Source organism: Rattus norvegicus, chromosome 2, assembly GCF_036323735.1.
Source record: "Rattus norvegicus strain BN/NHsdMcwi chromosome 2, GRCr8, whole genome shotgun sequence".
NCBI lineage: Eukaryota > Metazoa > Chordata > Mammalia > Rodentia > Muridae > Rattus > Rattus norvegicus.
In genome coordinates this window covers 126,383,318-126,402,031 of record NC_086020.1, presented here as the reverse complement: position 1 = coordinate 126,402,031, position 18,714 = coordinate 126,383,318, and the positions used below count along the sequence as shown (strand labels likewise).

General features: G+C 42.6%; 1 long non-coding RNA gene across 4 annotated transcripts; it reads right to left on the bottom strand.

Moving 5' to 3' along the window:
• Window positions 1–5,401: 5,401 nt before the first annotated feature.
• LOC102553773 (uncharacterized) lies at window positions 5,402–16,530 on the bottom strand. Of its 4 annotated transcripts, XR_005500910.2 has the most exons (6): window positions 11,512–16,530; window positions 10,881–10,978; window positions 10,333–10,469; window positions 8,280–8,324; window positions 6,929–6,987; window positions 5,402–6,341 (listed from the first exon to the last, which is right to left on the bottom strand). It is a non-coding gene; the product is annotated as an uncharacterized LOC102553773 (long non-coding RNA). The 4 variants fall into 4 exon arrangements; XR_005500908.2 differs by having other exon boundaries at window positions 10,881–16,530; XR_005500909.2 differs by having other exon boundaries at window positions 10,333–10,978.
• Window positions 16,531–18,714: the final 2,184 nt, after the last annotated feature.

Here is an 18,714-nt window from a genome sequence, read left to right as displayed (position 1 = left end):
GGTATCCATGGATGCTGGGGGTCCCAGTTTAGGGTCTCACACTTGCATAGCCAGAACTTTGCCCACTGAGCCATCTCCCTAGCTTCTCAGGAGGTTTTTTATATATATAATCTGAATCCTTATGGAAAATACCAGCAAAGAAAACTATGTGTCTCTTTAGCGTTCATGTTTTACTAATGTGGTAACCAGGACAAATCTAATTAGACTAGATTTATTTTGCAAACAGAGTATCAGAGTAGAGTAACCACAGAGAAACTTTATGTGTCACAGGGAAATTGTCCCTGGGCTACATTGGGTCTTTCTTCCTGCTTTGAATAGGGGAGAGATGGACAAAGGTTCTCTCCTGGAATGAACCTGATGGTCAGGCTCTTTGTCAAGTTCTCTTCTTCAGCAGTCTGTGTCCAGGCTCCTAACCCACTCTCATTGTTCTAAGAGTTGAGTCATCTAGAGGCAATCTGAGTATCTAATTAAATTCCTCTTCCTGTCCTTTTGGCACCTGATAACTATGGCCTATCTTCTACAAGAATCTTATTGAGTCAGTTTAAGTAGGATCCCTTGATGTAATTTTCCATTCTCTGGCCTTTCTGTTCACATAAGCACTCACTCTTTGGGTATGAATCCTGCCCTTGTTGTGTTTGGAGGAAAGCCCAGTCTTCTCCCCACTTGTAATAATCTTGACACCTTGCACAGTGGTTCTGAACAAAGTCTTCCTTACACTTAGCATGTGTCAATATTTTCTTTAGCAGTACTTTGGGTCCCTAACCTGCACCTCAGCACTCAGTCCATCATGTTCTATGCGAACCTCTGTGACTTCCCCAGGGTAGGAAAGTGACAGGTTTCTGTGCAAGGAAGCTGGAGGTACCTGGTTCAGGATGAAGAGGGCACTTCAGAGGCCTCGAAAGCATATGCAGTTGGAAGACATCGGGAACATTAAAACCTCACAAGGGTCAATGGCAGCCCAGGCAAAATAATGGAGCCTGAAGTGGAAAAACAAAAACAGAACAAGGCGTTTGTTCTGGAGCACATGAGGCAGTCTTCTGAGAAATTTCCAGAAGTACCCAAAGGAAGATTTAACTCATTTTAAGCAAAATAAGTCAGTAATATTTTAGTTTCAAAAGGTACTGAGCGTGACACCTGTCAATCACACCTTCTGCAAAGGTGATTGATGGTTGCTGTTACTATTCCAAAATGCAAAGAGAAACAAACAACAAGCAAACAAAAACAAAACAGCTACTGCTATTCAATACTCCAAACATCAAGTAGAAATGCTTCAGGAAATTAGCAATTGTCAGACAGTGGACATACAGAAAAAAAATTTTTTTTGGTTCTTTTTTTTCGTAGCTGGGGGCCGAACCCAGGGCCTTGCGCTTCCTAGGCTCTACCACTGAGCTAAATCCTCAACCCCCACTCTATGAAAATTAAAAGCACTTCTTCTTCATATACACTAGGAAAATGCTCTACCACTGAGTTGTGAAACCACCCCCAAACTAGAAAATTTTGTGCATTGAAGGAAAAAGGCAACCTATAGAGTGGGTGAAAAATATTAGCAAGACACATGTCTGGTAAAGGATGCACATTAGACTGTATGAAAGGAATAAGGGATGGGGAGTTTGTGTTTAATGGCAGAGAGCTGGGGACAGTTGCGGAATGTTCTAGAGATGAGTAATCGTGATGACTGCATCAATGTGAATGTCCTTAGTGCCATCAAAAATTGGTTATAATGGCAAATTTTATGCTACATATGTTTTACTACAATAAAAATGCCAGAAAAATCTAGCTGCTCCAAATCCGGAATTTATTAACCCAATAAATTAGGAGATGGTTATTGAACTATAAATGGATTTGTCAATTTTTAAAATGATTTCCTTTAAATTGAATTCTTTCCTAGAGTTTTATTGTCTCTTCACAAACCATTAAACACTTGTTTAAGTGCTCAGAAAGGGCTGAGATGCAGGAGGAAGTAAAAAAAAAAAGAACAAACAAACAAACATGAGGGACCTTCCCCAAATGATGTCTGTTAGTAGGCTTCGTGAGTACTCTATTTATACAGATTTTACAAGTTTTTTATTTGAGAAGAAAAATCTCTAGATCTTACATAACACCCTGAGCTTCTTATGCCTGTCATCTAGGTTTGTTCATTTTTAACAAAATGTGCTAGTTTTAAAAGCTATCTATTTACTGTTGGGGGAGGGCAAAGGTCAAAGGACAACTTGCAGAAGTCTGGTCTCTCCCACTATGTGGGCTCTGGAGATAGGAATTCAGGTAGGTTGTCAGGCCTAGCAGCAAAGGCCTGTCTGCACTGAGCCATCTTACCTGCCTTATTTTGTTACTTCTGATGACCTATTTTAGACATTATGATTCTAGAGCTCTAAGTAACTTCAAGTATGTATCTTCAACAATGACTTTATGGCCATGAGATCAATTCAGGACATTTAACATGTATATAGTTCTACCCAATGTATAAGCAGATTCCTTGTCTCCCCTTTTACTGTAATTTATAGAAAAAGCAATTCTTTTCTATATCTAGAATTTGACCAAGGAATATGCATCGCATTTGGTTTCTGTGTTCTTTAATCTCTTGGCGTACAATACTTCACCCTTTCATGACAGGTTGGACAATTTTGGATTGTACAGGCTGTCATGATTTCTATATGTGTGGCCTAGGAAGTGGCACTATTAGGAGGTATGGCCTTGTTGGAATAGGCATGTCACTCTGGGTGTGGGCTCTCCTAGCTGCCTGGAAGTCAGTGTTCAGGAGAAGATGTAGACAGCCCCAATTAAATATTGTCCTTATAAGAGCTGCCTTGGTCATGGTGTCAGTTCACAGCAGTAAAACCTGACTAAGACACAGGCCAATTACAGAAAGTCTCTTTTTGGTGCGTGTTGAAGTTTGAAGCCCAGGCCTAATGCATGTTAGACAAGCACTCTCCCACTGAGCTACACCAGCAGCAGCTCGATGTGTTTATCGTGGTGATGGCCTCATTGTTTTTTTATGACCCAGTGCTTTAAGGTGAGCAGATCACACAGGTACCATGAGGTCCCCCTCAGAGCTTAATATCAGGGAACTCAACATTGGTTTGTCCATTCTATTTCAGCTGAGCTAGTGTCTGGCAATTCCCCACAACCCCTCATCAAGTTACCACCTTCTACTTTGTGATTGCAATTTGCAAAGAAATGTTTGCAAGATTAAGTAATAGACTACACAACTTGTTTTAGCTTTCACTGAGCATTCTGCTTGAACTGTTTTTTTAAAGTTATAATATGATAAATTTCCAATTTTATCATTTTTTAATCATTACTTTAAAGACTTATTTTATTTTTAATTCTGCATGTATGCCTGTGTGTGTTCATGTGTACCTGTGTAGCTGTATGATTACATGTACATGAATGCAGGTTTCCAAGGAGAAGAGGCCAGAGACATTGGATTCTTTTTTTTTTTCTTTTTTCCCCCATCTTTATCAAATTGGGTATTTATTATTTACATTTCAAATGTTATTCCCTTTCCTGGTTGCCAGGCCAATATCCCCCTAATTGCTCCCCTCCCCCTCCCCTTCTCTATGGTTGTTCCCCTCCCCGTCCTCCCCCCATTTCCGCCCTCCCCCCAACAATCTCAATCACTGGGGGTCCAACCTTGGCAGACCCAGGGCTTCCCCTTCCACTGGTGCTCTTACTAGGATATTCATTGCTACCTATGAGGTCAGAGTCCAGGGTCAGTCCATGTATAGTCTTTAGGTAGTGGCTTAGTCCCTGGAAGCTCTGGTTGCTTGGCATTGTTGTTCATATGGGGTCTCAAGCCCCTTCAGCTCTTTCAGTCCTTTCTCTGATTCCTTCAACGGGGGTCCTATTCTCAGTTCAGTGGTTTGCTGCTGGCATTCGCCTCTGTATTTGCTGTATTCTGGCTGTGTCTCTCAGGAGAGATCTACATCCAGTACCTGTTAGCCTGCACTTTGCTTCATCCATCTTATCTAGTTTGGTGGCTGTATATGTATGGGCCATATGTGGGGCAGGCTCTGAATGGGCGTTCCTTCTGCCTCTGTTCTAAACTTTGCCTCCCTATCCCCTCCTAAGGGTATTCTTGTTTCTCTTTTAAAGAAGGAGTGAAGCATCCACATTTTGGTTATCCCTCTTGAGTTCCATGTGTTCTGTGCATCTAGGGTAATTCCAGCATTTGGGCTAATAGCCACTTATCAATGAGTGCATACCATGTGTGTTTTTCTGTGATTGGGTTACCTCACTCAGGATGATATTGTCCAGTTCCAACCATTTGTCTATGAATTTCATAAAGGCATTCTTTTTGATAGCTGAGTAATATTCCATTGTGTAGATGTACCACATTTTCTGTATCCATTCCTCTGTTGAAGGGCATCTGGGTTCTTTCCAGCTTCTGGCTATTATAAATAAGGCTGCTATAAACATAGTGGAGCATGTGTCTTTGTTGTATGTTGGAGCATCTTTTGGGTATATGCCCAAGAGAGATATAGCTGGGTCTTCAGGTAGTTAAATGTCCAATTTTCTGAGGAACCTCCAGACTGATTTCCAGAGTGGTTGTACCAGCTTGCAATCCCACCAACAATGGAGGAGTGTTCCTCTTTCTCCACATCCTCTCCAGCATCTGCTGTCGCTGGAGTTTTTGATCTTAGCCATTTTGACTGGTGTGAGGTGGAATCTCAGGGTTGTTTTTATTTGCATTTCCCTTATGACTAAAGATGTTGAACATTTCTTTAGGTGTTTCTCAGCCATTCAATTTCCTCAGCTGTGAATTCTTTATCTCTGAACCCCATTTTTAATAGGGTTATTTGTCTCCCTGCAGTCTAACTTCATGAGTTCTTTGTATATTTTGGATATAAGCCCTCTATCTGTTGTAGGATTGGTAAAGATCTTTTCCCAATCTGTTGGTTGCCGTTTGAAACATTGGATTCTCAGAGCTGAAGTGGGAGGTGGCTGTCAGCTGCTGTAGGAAGGTGATGAAACTCAGCTTGGGTTCTCTGCAAGCGCAGTATGAGCTCTTAAGCACAGAGCCACCCCTGCAGTCCCTCTACTGTTTTATTTTTAATTTATTTTTATTGTGTGTGTGTGAGTCTGTGTTTGTGCGTGCACACAGAGGGCAGAGGATCACTTTGTGAAATCAGTTCTCTCCACCTTCTGGTGGGTTCTGGGGACTGAACTCAATTTGTTGTGATTTTGCGACAAGCACTTTATCCACTGAGCCCTGTCACTTGCCCTTAAATGTTAATTTAAATAACAGTAAATGAGTACATCTTTATGTAACAGGTATACCAGAATAAACATATTCTATTGATTTTATTATATATAAGTACACTGTAGCTGTCTTCAGTTACACCAGAAGAGGGAATCGGATCTCTTTACAGATGGTTGTGAGCCACCATGTGGTTGCTGGGAATTGAGCTCATGACCTCTGGAAGAGCAGTCGGGTGCTCTTAACCACTGAGCCATCTCTCCAGCACTATTCTATTGATTTTAATGTGCAAAAGTATGCCAATTTTTTGATCCCTAGTACCAAGTGGACAAGTATTCCATTTTATCTCCAAAAGTAGGGGTTTCTTTTAGATGCAGTCATGTAGATTAGACTACTTGACTGAAGCCATATCTCCAAGAGACATACCTAGAGGGTAAAGAGAATGTTTTAAAGGAGTGTGATTATGAATGTCCAAGCTGAAAATAAACAGATTGCTAACAACAAAAGATTACTGAGAAAAAAATGGGTTGGTTTTTCAGTACTTAATTCTTTAAACTTATTTTAAGAATTAACTTAAGGAGCCAGAGAGATGGCTTAGTAGCTGGTTAAGAGTACTTACTAGTCTCACAGAGGACTAGTTTCCTTCTTAACATTCACGTGATGGCTCACAACCATCTGTAACTTCACTTCTCTGAGGCCTCTCCTGGATTCTACAAGCTCCTGCAGTTATATACATACATACATACATACATACATACATACATACATACATACATACATACATATATATATGTATATGTGTGTGTGTGTGTGTGTGTGTGTTTAAAAGGCCATAGGACCGTTAACTGTTAACTGTGCCTTACACTTCCTTAAACTTTTGTTCATCTCTTACATTTCATTACAAGGTCTGGGCTGGGAAGACACAGGCATACAACATATGCAGCTCCCACTTGCTCTTTGTCACCCTGTTCTGAGGTCCCACTACCCACATGCACCTCCAGCCTCCAGCCTCGAGCCTTCAGCCTCCAGCCTCCCGCTAACTGCCCTCAGACAAAATTCATGTCATTCTTCTATTGTGTCATCATGTCTGAGGTCAATCAATCCTGGGCTTGAGGGAAGTCTTGGGAAGTCAGGTGATCTCTGCCTGGAACACAATAGGTTAGCTCACAACAGTTGCCACTTTTTAAGTTCAATCCTCTCAGTTACTACAGTCTCCTCTGACTAGAAAATTCTATCTTCTGAGGTCTCAAATATGGCCACTGTATTGTACTGATCTACATCTACACTGTAGAAGAGCATCATCAGCAAATCCTTTCTTATAAACACTCCTCTCACACATAACTTCTGAAACATTTTGGAATAAATTTCAATATGATTGAAAAGGTTAGATGATCATGTCAACCACGGGGACCTTAACATCAGTTTTTTAAAAGTTTAAAATGGAGGTGACAAAATTGATCTTGTGAGAATCCACTTGTGAGAATGTGCACATGCATGTGCACATACACATGTCAGCGGCACCCATGCACCACGAATATAAAAAAGCAGACACAAACGACAAAGAAATACCACTAAAATGGGGTGAATAATAGCAATTGTTTTCAGTCGTTTTAATCAGGTTAGATCTTTTTCTCTTTAAATATTTGAATGTGCTAAATATTTTTTTTTCTGTCTCATAGCCATGAGGGTTGCCTACACACTGGCCCAGAGAACTGAGAGGTCATTACTCACGTAAAATCAGGCTATAGTAATTGCATATAATAAACTTGAAACATCTTCAGAAGCTGACCCTGCAAGAAAAAAACTTATTAAGGAAAAACCTCTTACCTCAGTAGTTCTAAACCCTTATTCTGTGCAATAAACACCTGGGACATCTAAAACAGTTAGTTCCTGGCACCGCTGTAGCGTGTACTACACTACCTAGCAGGGAGTTTGGCTTAGCATGGCCAGGATGCAGAAACCCTCAGAGATTCTAGCGTGCAAAAGAGAAAATGGGTAAAGAGTTTCCTCCTTTTCTTCCTCTTCCTTTCCCTCTTACCGTTCTTCTTCCCCATCTTTCTCCTCTTCTTTTTCTTCCTCCTCCCCTTCTTCCTCCTCCCCATCTTCCTCCTCCTCTTCTCTTCCTCGTCTCCCTATCCCTCTTCCTCTTCCTCTCTTCCTCCATGTAGGTTCTTAGGTATCCCAAACTTGTCTAAAACTTTCTATGGGCCTTCTATGTGCTGGGATTACAGCTGTGCACCATCACAGCCAGTTTATACAGTGCTAGGGGTCAACCCATAGCCTTGTGCACGCTGGGAAAGTACTCGACCAACTAGCCACATTCCCAGTCCTCATGAGCACTTCCTCCTAGACATAAACCCACATTGCTCTCTTACCCAAAGTCCTTGGGCTCTGGCTCAGGGTTCCTTGGCTGCAGCTGTTCCCACCTGCCCTACCTCTCCCACTTTCAGGGTTCCTTCTGCAGAGCATACATAAGATAAATGTTTCCATTTCTCCTGTTTCCTCTGCTACTAAGAGCCCCTTCCATTTCAAGAATTATGATGCAGTAAATGAAACAACAGAGCACATGCTGCAAAACTATAAATATTATGAGGATTTTGGTTAATTTTTCCAGTGCCTGTTTATTGAAATATAAACAAAATTGGTCTTGTTATGTTCTGCCCCCTCCCCGTTCTTTGACAGCATTAGGGAGGATTCTCTGCCCTTCTGTTATTTTTGTTTTACAGACCTTAAGTTCACTAAAAACCTCTATCTCTGATAAAAGTCCCCAAACTCCACATCTGATTTTCTTCTTAGAGGTCCTGAGAATTTCACCAATGCAAATGTATCAATGCATGTATTGATTTGCATATGTATGCACGCACACACACATATGCTAGTTATACATAGCAAGGCATTCAGCTGCTTTCAGACTCCAGAGGAAGTGGTTTATGTAATCTTAAACTTCTCAGTTTTGTGCAGGAAAAAAAAACCAAATCACCTCATAGGTCCACTGCTGCTATGTGTTGAAAAAACATGCAAAAAGATGAAATAAATATAGAGTTAAAATATTAACCAATGGGATGCAGGTTTTTAAACTTACTAAACTTGTTCTGAGATATGACTGGCAGCAGTTAAATTACAAGACCTGGAAGAGAGTGAAGACAGAGAAACAAGTAATAATAATGGTAAATTGATCAGTAGTTACAGTGCTTTCTTAAAATGCTTCTAGGTCTCAACATGAATATTTTAATACCGTAAAATAAAACTTTTAGGTGAGCCAATGTCATAAACTCTCTCCTCAATATGAAATATAATCAGAACATCCAATTTGAGCAATGTATATTCATTTAAGTAAAAATGTTGGAAAACTCTAATTCTTTAAAATCCAAAGTAAAGAGAGGTGGGTTTTTTAAAAAAAGGTTTTCAAAAGGATTGGCTTTTATTTATGTGCCCGTGTGCCCATGTGCCTGTGTGTCATCACATGAGTCTTGGTGCCCGTGGAAGCTGGAAGAGATTGTTTGATCCCTGGAGCCAGAGTTGCAGATGGCTGTGAGCTGCCCTGCATGGTTCTTTGGAAGAACAGCAAGAATTCTAACTGTTGAGCCACGTTTCCCCCCAACTTAAATTAATTTACTTTTGCATGTGTTTGTTTGTGTATGCAGGCATGTAGACATACCCATAGATTGGCATATATGTAGAGGTAGGAAAACAGCTTTGGGGAACGTGTTCTTTCCTCTACCATGTGGGTCTCAGGCATTGGACTTAGGTCACCAAGCTTGAGGGAAATCGCTCACTCACTCAGCCATTTTACTATCCTAGCATTTTAACACAGGGGTTGATTTGATCAAATAATTCCTATCTTTCACTAGACCAAAGTAAGGTTGCTCTAGCCACAAGGAATAATCCTACGCAGCACTTGTTGACCATGGTCACTGTCCAGGGAAGATCAGCTGTCACCCCTGAGAGAGAGCACCTTGATGGATTCAGGTGCTCAGCAGACGAACGGAAGGGGACAGACAGGCGGTATGAGCCATCTCGGCACTGAGTCATTTTTCATCTAGCGTGCAAGAAACCATTTTCTTTTTCAGGATCTATCCACCTCAAAGAGCACAACAAACAGTGAATTACACCTAAGCTATCCATATTTCCCCTCCGTCTTCTAGGATGAGAGGGTGACTTAAGTAGCTCAACACTGGCTTGGTGCAGTACCGAGTGACTACAGCCAAACAATGGAAATGCTTCGAGCCTGTGTGAGAGTCTGCACTTGGCTTGTGTAAATCTGGATCCTTGCGTTTCTAAGTCTTTTCTGTTCTGTGATAGCCTTTGTCTCGTTTGATCTTTCTGTCTTTACACACCAGTTTGGTATGGGAATGAACTTGTTTCTTGTTTTATTTTTCTGGAACTGTGTCCATGCTGCATCATTTCCTGGTGGCTGACTTGTTCCCACAGAATTCATTGCTAGGCACCAGGAAGCTGAACTTGGACCTAAAATGCTCTCTAAAATTCAGGAAAAGGTTGGTCTCTGTGTGTTTTGAGTCACTTACAGAGTAAAAGTTAAGATTGGGTAGCTCAGTTAATAACGCATCTGCTGCATAAGCCCAAGGACCCGAGTTCAGATTCCAGGCACCCACAGTAAAAAAGAAAAAATAAGAGGTTGGAAAGGGTCTTGTGTGTCCATAACCCTAGTTGGGGATTTTGGCAGAGACAAATATATCCCCTGAACTCATTGGCCAATCAGTCTAGCTGATCAGTGAGCACTGCACCGACTTCACAAAAAAGACCCCTCCTCAAAAGATGACCTCTGGCTCCCACACTCGTGCATTCACACATGCATAAGCAGCTGGATTCCCATGTGCACACAAACATGCATACCACATTTACAAGTAAACAAAGAGAGGAACTAAAACAGACAAAAGAATATTAGAGGAAAACTCCAGACACCAAGAAATAAAATCACTGGCAGGAAGTGTAGGATCCCTGTCAGTGGCTTGTCACTATGCCTGGTCTCTGACATTCACCCCATCTCTGAGGGGGTTCAGGAGCATCTTTCCCACACTGGCCTTAAGGTACTTGACCTTTTTTTAAACATGTCCATCTTCCTTTAAAGGCCCCAGTTGCATGTGCAATGTCAATTTGATTTGAGAAAAATGTACCTGAAGGGTGTTTTGCTTCTCTCCAGCAGGACCATGCAGAGCTCAGACAGGTGCCTTGTAATCATTTCCTCAGCTTCTGGGTGATGTGACGGTCCCCTGATCTAGGACAGTCCTGGCTTTCTATCCATTGCTGGGCGCTTTGAACATAAAGCACGCAGAGGCTTTTGATAATAGACGGGCTTCCACAGAGACAAGGCTGATACCACACGAACAGGGTTCAGTCGTAATAAATAGCATCAAATGCGATGGTCTTGTGCACCAGGAGAGGCCGAAGCTTGTTTGAGCCATCGACTCAAAAGACAGCTTCTAAGCTCCCCCAGTCAATGCGACAGTGACCGACTCAAGCATACCTGACTCAGGCATGAGGAAAGAATTAATCATTTTCCAGTTTTATTATTTTATTTTAAAAGGGGGATCATTGTGCGCACCATGACTTATCTAACTTCGGTAATTACTAACATTTTTTGTGCTAGTGTTGGGGAAAAAGGAATGCTAATACTAGAGAGTCATTCAGACTGTCAGAGTGGAAATAGGACAAGCAGACTTACCAACTGTATAGGAGGGCTAATAGAATGGCAGTCCCTTACTTGGCAGTTGACTTCAGTTGGCTTTGTACCTAGTATTTGTTGGTCCACACAGTGAAGTGCTGTGGAATGGGAGGAAGAATTTCCAGTTGTAGCAACAGCTAAGTATTCCCTTCGCTGTGAGCTTTCTGACACCCCTTCTGGGAGAGTGACCCAGTCTGTCTTCTAAGACAGCTGCAGGACTCTAAATTCAAAAGATGATAATAAGCTAAGCACACGAGGAATAAGAAAGGAAGTTTTCTCCCAGAGGCATTCTGGGATGGGAAGGACCCAGAACTTGACCTTGGAGGTTTCAGTTGCAGTTGACTATGTGTCTGGGGACTATTAATAGAGCAAGAAGCCACTGTCAAAGTTAAGAGCTGTATAAAATAGAAACTGAAACCAAACAAAAACAAAGAGCTTCGGGAAGAAACTACACAGAGTCTTAAAGCACATTAAAGCCATGAAGATTAAGGCTCAACACAGATGAATGACTTAAACCAAAGTTGAACCCCACACTGTGTAGGATGGACGGCCCAGGAGATAGAGGAACAAACATGTTTACCAGCAGAAGGAAAGTAAGGGATGTAGCCAAGTGAGTTGCATGGTCACCTACCATACACAAAAGCCTTGGCTTGATCTCCAAACGCCATAAAACTGGGCACTGAGGCACATTCCTAAAATCCCAGCAGCACTCAGGAGGTAGAAGTAGGAGGATCAGAAGTTTAGGGTCATCGTTGGGTACATAGTAAGTTGGAGGCCAAGCTGTGCTATATGAGACCCATCGCTAAACAAAGGAATGAGAAGCAGAAGCACTATAGCAGGCTCAGGAGGGGAACCTCCTACCGTAAAAAGCAAACCAGTGTAAGCCAGTTTCTGTAATAAATTATTACATGAAAGGAGGATAAAAAAGATGGGCTCTTAAGAATTAAAAAAGGGGGGAGGGAGGGGGCAAATTTCCAGAAAACTACTGATCAATTGTGAAAGACATCCAAATTTAAAAAAAAAAAAAAAACTAGAAATGCTCAGTATTCCATTACAAAGGAATTATTGATAATTTTGCTAGGTATATTAACAATATGGTGATTATATCTTTACTAAAAAAGGTCTTGTTAAAAATGTTGACAAAGCTGGTGGTGGTGGCACACACCTTTAATCCCAGCACTTGGGAGACAAAGAAAGGTGGATCTCTAAGCCAGCCAGGTCTACAGAATGAGCTCCAAAGCAGCCAGGGCTACACAGAGAAACCCTGTCTTAAAAAATGAAAACAAACAAGCAAAAAAAAAAAAACCCAAATACTGACAGAATTTCAGAAGAATGACGTAACATCTAAGACATCCCAGTAAGGATGAAGGAGAAGCAGGAATAGAGAAGAAAGAGAAGGAAATTGTCTTAGGTGGTATTAATTGACACAGCCTAGAAGTCACCTGAGAGGCAGGCATGGATCCAGCCATTTTCACCTGACCAATGTAGGGAGACAAGCTCAAGACATGTAGCCGTGACACCGACCACAAGGGCCAGAGCAATCTCAAAAGGAACAGAAACTTTCTAGATCCAAAGGTTCTAAGTCAGGGAATCTCAACCTGTGGCTCACAACTCATTTGGGAGTCACATATCAAATATTTGCATTATGATTCATTCATAACAGTAGCAAAGCTACAGTTACGAGGTAGCAGTGGAAATGAGTTTATGCACCGGGTGTCACCACAACATGAGGAGTTGTAGCAAACGTGTTGGGGTAGGGAAACATCCCTTAAGGCCTCCAGCCAAACGGTAGCGAGAAGATGCTGGGAAGAAGCACAAATGTGGTAGGTAAAAGGTGTGCCCTGTGGATCCTCAGATCTACATGCATGCAATCTTCCTTTGCTCTGAGAAGTCTGACTTGCTGCTTCTTTCTCTGAGTCTTGCTCTGTCCTTGATGAGGACCCACGAGCAAAGAGACACCTATAACAACTACATTGGGGTGCCTACCACTCAGCTCACAAATCGAATGGTACCCAGCAGTCCCCTTCCTCACTAACCTGACACTCACTCCTCATCTTCCATGAAAGCCGTGTTCTGTGCTCTAGTGCCATGGTTTTCCACCTTTAAATGTTACGTAAACAGGCTCATGTAGTGTGATGTCCTTACGTCAGCTCCGCCTGCAGCATTCACCCGCAGCCTGGTCACTGTGTTATTTCTGTTGCCGAAGAGTATTTATTGTGTGTTCTCTGGTTCTTACTGCCATTGTTTCCCATCTGTGGAATGTCACCAACAGCAATTACAACGTTTCTGCAGTGTCCTTTGCTGCACCTATGCGTGTGCATTTGTCCAGCATATACAAAAGGCATTTGTTACAATGAGACCCAACAGTTATGGAGCACAGAGCCATTTACTCCATCTTTATAACGCCAGGACGTTCTGGTATCTGGTACTTAAACAGACACTCAAAGGATGTTTGCTAAATGAATGAATGAACAGACGATTGGCGTGGGTTTCCCTTCAGGACTTAATGCCCTGTCACTCACATTCCTGCACTTTACGGTCTGAGGAAGTCTTTCTGTTTACAAATTTGTCAATTTCCTTTGTGGTAGCTTGATCGCAGAGCTCTTCTGCATCAGGTGATTGATGTCCAGCAGCAGCATGCATAGCAAACCTGCCCTCTGCCTGGGCTGTTTACAGCTGCCATTTTGCTAGCTGACCTGCCTGACATTTTGGCTCAAAGGCTCATTCATCACTGCGGGCAGATTCCTCCATTATCTGAGCACCTTCCGCAGCATCCTGTACGATCGCTAGACTTCCTGGAATTGTCTATGGGTATAGCACTCGCTCTCATAAGTTGGTTACATAAACATTAAAAAAATGAACTTTAAAACTAAAATTTGACTTTTATCTCTTTGCAGTGTAGGCATAGGACAAAAAAGAGCACGTCTGGAAGGCTATAGTTACACAGAATTGGAAATGCCACACGCAAGCTGCAGAGGCTGATAGAGTCAGAAGAACATGGCCATCAGTGTTAGGATGCTGCCTTATTCTGCTACCTCTCCTTGAGAAGACGCACTGTTTTCATTGTGGGTGTCATTCATTAATGAGGGTGGCGGAAGCTTGGAGAAAGCATTGCAAACTCTTCTCTGTGTTTCACTCACTGGCCGAGTAGCTAACCAGCTAGGTTTTCAGCCTCCCACGTGTCTCAAGATGATGTGGCCCCTTCCAGTAGCAACCATCCTGAGCAGAGACCTTTGTTCTAATTTAAAAATTAGAACTGATATAGAGCTTACCACATTTTTTCTTTTGCTGAAGATTAAAGATCTTCATGAAGGCACTGGCTCAAAAGACATCAACTCCGAGTCTTTCAAAGGATATGCACTTGAGACCGCCATACTTGATGGTGTGTCCAATTAACTTAGAAATACCCTTGACATTTCTCATCCGTGAAGAAAGGCTTTGGGTGACAGTTTTCATGGTGCGGGTACTCAAGGTGCCTAATTTGCTTTTTCCTTGTTTTCAAACCTGAAAGGGAAATAGCCTTGGCCTTCAGCTCTGGAGTGCTATGCCCTCCTTACGTGTATACAGCTGCTGTCTGAACCATTGTACTTGAAGACCCCTCTATCCCCCTTTTCCCCAATGTCCTTTCGATAGCTCATTTCAAAACTTCTGCTCCTTAAGCCTGGGGGTGCCGAGCGGCTCAGTGATGGAGTGCTTACCCATCACAAGCGAGGCTCGTCGTCCCCAGTGTACTCACCAAAGGAAACACAATCACAGAAGAGACATTTATGATCTGAAAGGCCTCCTCCACGTTGCCTTTTGGAAGACAGAGGTGCCACCTACCTACGCTGACAAGGCTCCTTACCAGTTATCCTTCAGATGACTGATTACAATCAAAAGAAGGGAAAGTAAAATAAACTTTAAAGGGGAGAAATCCAAACCATTTAAATCAGTGCCATAAAGCTATTTTGGAAAGCCAGCTTTCTATATTTTAATGCTTTCCATGTCTGAGGCATCTCTCCAGACTTTGGTGCTATAATTGTAACACCATCTTGACACTTCTACTTTTAAGCCGTGAATTTTTTTGCCTTTTCCTTTTACAAAGGAAAAAAAAAGCCAAGTGACCTGTGTGCACACGCTGACTCAGGTAGCTCTGGCTGGAGAGATAGGTCTGTGCTGAACAGTGGATCTGTGGCTTGGGCTTCTTGGTTGTCTATGTCCCAGGGTAAGGGCCAGGGAACTGAAGAAAGAAGATGGACTTATCCTGACCAGGTCTACAGGACACTGCATGGAGGGAGAAGGCAGCAGCTACTCCTTACGGGGAAACAGGAAGGAGCTTGCATGTGAACTGCTGTTTTCCATATGACTCGTTAGGAAATGGCTGGATCTTTCTGATGATGCTGGAGGATGTCGTCTTAGATGCTCCCCTTCTCCAGCAATAAATAGATGCTCTCTGCAAAGCACAAGCCCTGGGATCACATGCTGTACCATGACTTCATGGCTGCCTCTCCACTTGTGGTTTCTGACTGTCCAGCTTGAAAGGACTGTGAGTTTGGACGAGTTACCCCAAATGACCTATTCATCGGAGCAGAAGTACTAAGGAAGGAGCAGCTTGACTCCCCAGGCTGGCCTCAAACTCGCTATGTAGCTGCGGCCTAGGTACTTGGAGAATGGTTGAGAAAAGATAAACACTGTCAACTTAAAGTTCACAATCAGAAAAACGGAGCTGCAGTAAGCCCAACACAAAAGGGGACGCATGGGGAACTATGTAGAAGAGAATAAAAGAGAATTATACTTACGATAGACTTCTTTACCAGGACCGTATTCTAACAGATATTCCAAACAGAAATACAAACAAGTATTTCCTCTGAGTCGTCAGCAAACAGTATGCAGCAGGTGGAAAGTGCCAGGGCTGTGAAGCTGGTAAGTTGTGGAGTTGGCTCCCACATAGTTCAACTGTAAGTGACAGGTGTCCACTTGGACCCCCACTTTCTCTTTGGAGCCACCTAGAACATGGATGCAAGCAGGAACTTTGATATTGTCTTGGGGATAAAAGCTAAATGTGGATAAAAGTTAAGCAGAGAGGTGGACTCTGCTTCAGTCGCTGATATGTAAGACACTGACAGGTGAGTACCTGGACATGTCTTCTTTAATAATAATAATAATAATAATAATAACAACAACAACAACAACAATAATATGATCTTGTTAGACTGCTATTTGAGGGTCTTACTTGCAAACAAACCCACTCTTGTCTTCTCTGTTTGGGATCTGCACCTCTGAGCAACATCAATGTCATTTTTTCTCCTGCATCTCATACCTGCTCTGGTCTCCCTTTTTATGACTCAATGATGCACTTTAAGGATGAGCTTGTTCCCTTTCTAGAAAAGCATCTGCCTGTTACAGCAGCCTGCTTTGCCAGCTCCCTGGATTTCCTGATACGCCCTTGCCCAGAACAGTCAGAGGTGTTTCATGCTGAGGTACAAGGGAGGGACCCAGTCACTTGTGTACTTCCTGAAGAAAGTCCGTCTCTTCTGAGGTTACTTACCCCTCCAGCAGGTCAGAGGCAGGGCTGGCCACCCACCACTCCCTGCACTACCAGCTCTGTGAGAAGAGCAGGCACGCCTACTGTGTATTTACCCGAGGCACTGTATTTACTCAAAAGCATTTTCCTTGAGAAATAGTCACTGTCTTTTAATAAGTTCAAAGAATTGTCTAATGCCAAGCTACTTGCTTCTGGATTATTCCTGCACAGGTATTTTGTGGGACAGTTGTGTTCCTGTGCCAGCAAACTTTAATCCTCTCTTTCTTCCCTCTCTCTCTCTCTGTCCACACACACACACACACACACACACACACACACACACACACACACAAACACACACACACACACACACACACTTGCATGCATGAATTCCCCGGACCTATGCGTGTCTATATATATGTTATATATATGGTAAGACATACTGAAATGGATGGATTTTAAAGTTTCCACAGGGTCTCTCAGAAATTCTGTCCCACTTTCCCTTTATAGACACTTTCTGTGACTGCTCAAGTTAAAATGGTCATCCGTCTAGCATCATGACCTTCGGTTACGCCACCATTACTTGGAAATGCTCTTCACGTCATGCGCTCTTCAGATCCACACTTTGACAGGAGAGTTCACCCCTACACTGCTGCATCCACACCACCGAGGAGTTCCTGGCCCCAAAGTCACTTGCTGGTGAATGGAATGACCATTTTATAGTCTATGTCTATTTTTAATGACACCAATACAGAACACTATTGTTCGCAGTCACTGAGAACTTTGATAAGTCTTGGGGTTCTCTTGTCAAGAACTTGGATGTCTTTAAGCCTTCCTGTCACCATATTTACTGCTGAAATGTTTAAAGTGTACAGGGCAAGAAAAGAGGGAAAATGATACAGAAGTATCAGTATAGAAATAAACAGACGGTGGGTTTTTTTTTTTTTGCTTATGTGCATTGAAAACACACCCACTCACAGACACACACACATACACACACACACAGTTTTATAATTAAAATATGCCTTTAAAAAATAAGCAATGTTATTTTATTTTTGTTGTTGTTGTTTTGAGACAGGGTCTCGTGTATCCCAGGTTGGCCTGGAATTGGTCAAATAACTGAAGAAGACCTTGATCTTCTGATTCTCTTATTTCACATCCCCATTGCTTAGATTACAGGTACTGCAAAAGCCAGGTGTGGGTAGTGCTGGGATCAAACCCAGGACTCCATCCATGCTTGCAAAGGATCATTTATCAGCTGAGATACACCCCCTTATTTTACCTTTTGAGGCAGTCTCACTATGTGGCACAGGCTGGCTCTATCTAGAGAGCGTCTTGCCTCAGTCTCTAGGATGATGGCATTGGAAGTCCACTAGACTGGTTCACAAGCACCATTTAAAATTATACTCAGAAGGCCATTGGTTAGGGATCTGTCATCCAAGAGTTTAGTTGTCTTGTGTACTGTGCCCTCCAGGGACACTCCTTGTTTCAAGAAATGTCATATGTTTTGCCTTGTTGTTGACCATGCACAAGACCTACATAAGAACAAGCCGGTTAAAATCCTGGCATAGATGAGTAGGTGACCTCCAGACTTTACTCTTTCTGAGAAGCTATTGGCGGCACATAGTTGTTAAAGGAGAGATAATCATTCTTTTTTGAGAATATAACAACTGGTGAATTTCCCACCTCCAGTGCATAGCCTCCTGCCCATGGTCTCCCTCCCATCCATGTGCACTGGGCAACACTAACTGGAACTAGTTGTGGGGTTTGGGGAGGAGGAAAGGAAGAGGGACATGTTGGAGGAAGTATAGGGTAGCTGGAGAGGGGAAATGGGGTTATATATGGTTTGCAGTTCATTGTATATACATAGAAAGTTCTCAAGCATAAACATTTAAAATACTACAGGCGAAACAAGTTTTTTTGAAGGTGAATATGCACGTGTGTATGTGTCTGAATGTGTGCGAGTGTGTGTGTGCAAGCGAGCGTGGGTGCGCTCAGGAACCAAAAGAGGCACATGATGAAGGGATGGAGTTACTGAAAGTCATAAGCAACTGGGATGGGTGCTGCAAACAGACCTTGGAACCTCTGCACAAACATAATTTCTGAGTCATCTCAATCCCCTAGAAAGCTCTAGTTTTACATACGTCCCATAACCTCCTCTAAGTGGCCCAATTAATTAGCAAATTTTCCCTTACCATCAAGTGGCATTTCTTCTGAGGCCAGAAAGAATCCTGTTCCTGGACTCACACTGCCTGGGTGGGCACTGGGCAATAAGCATATGAATGGGTCTCCTTCCCTGGACGCTGTGTTCCTTTGAAAGGAGATCATGGT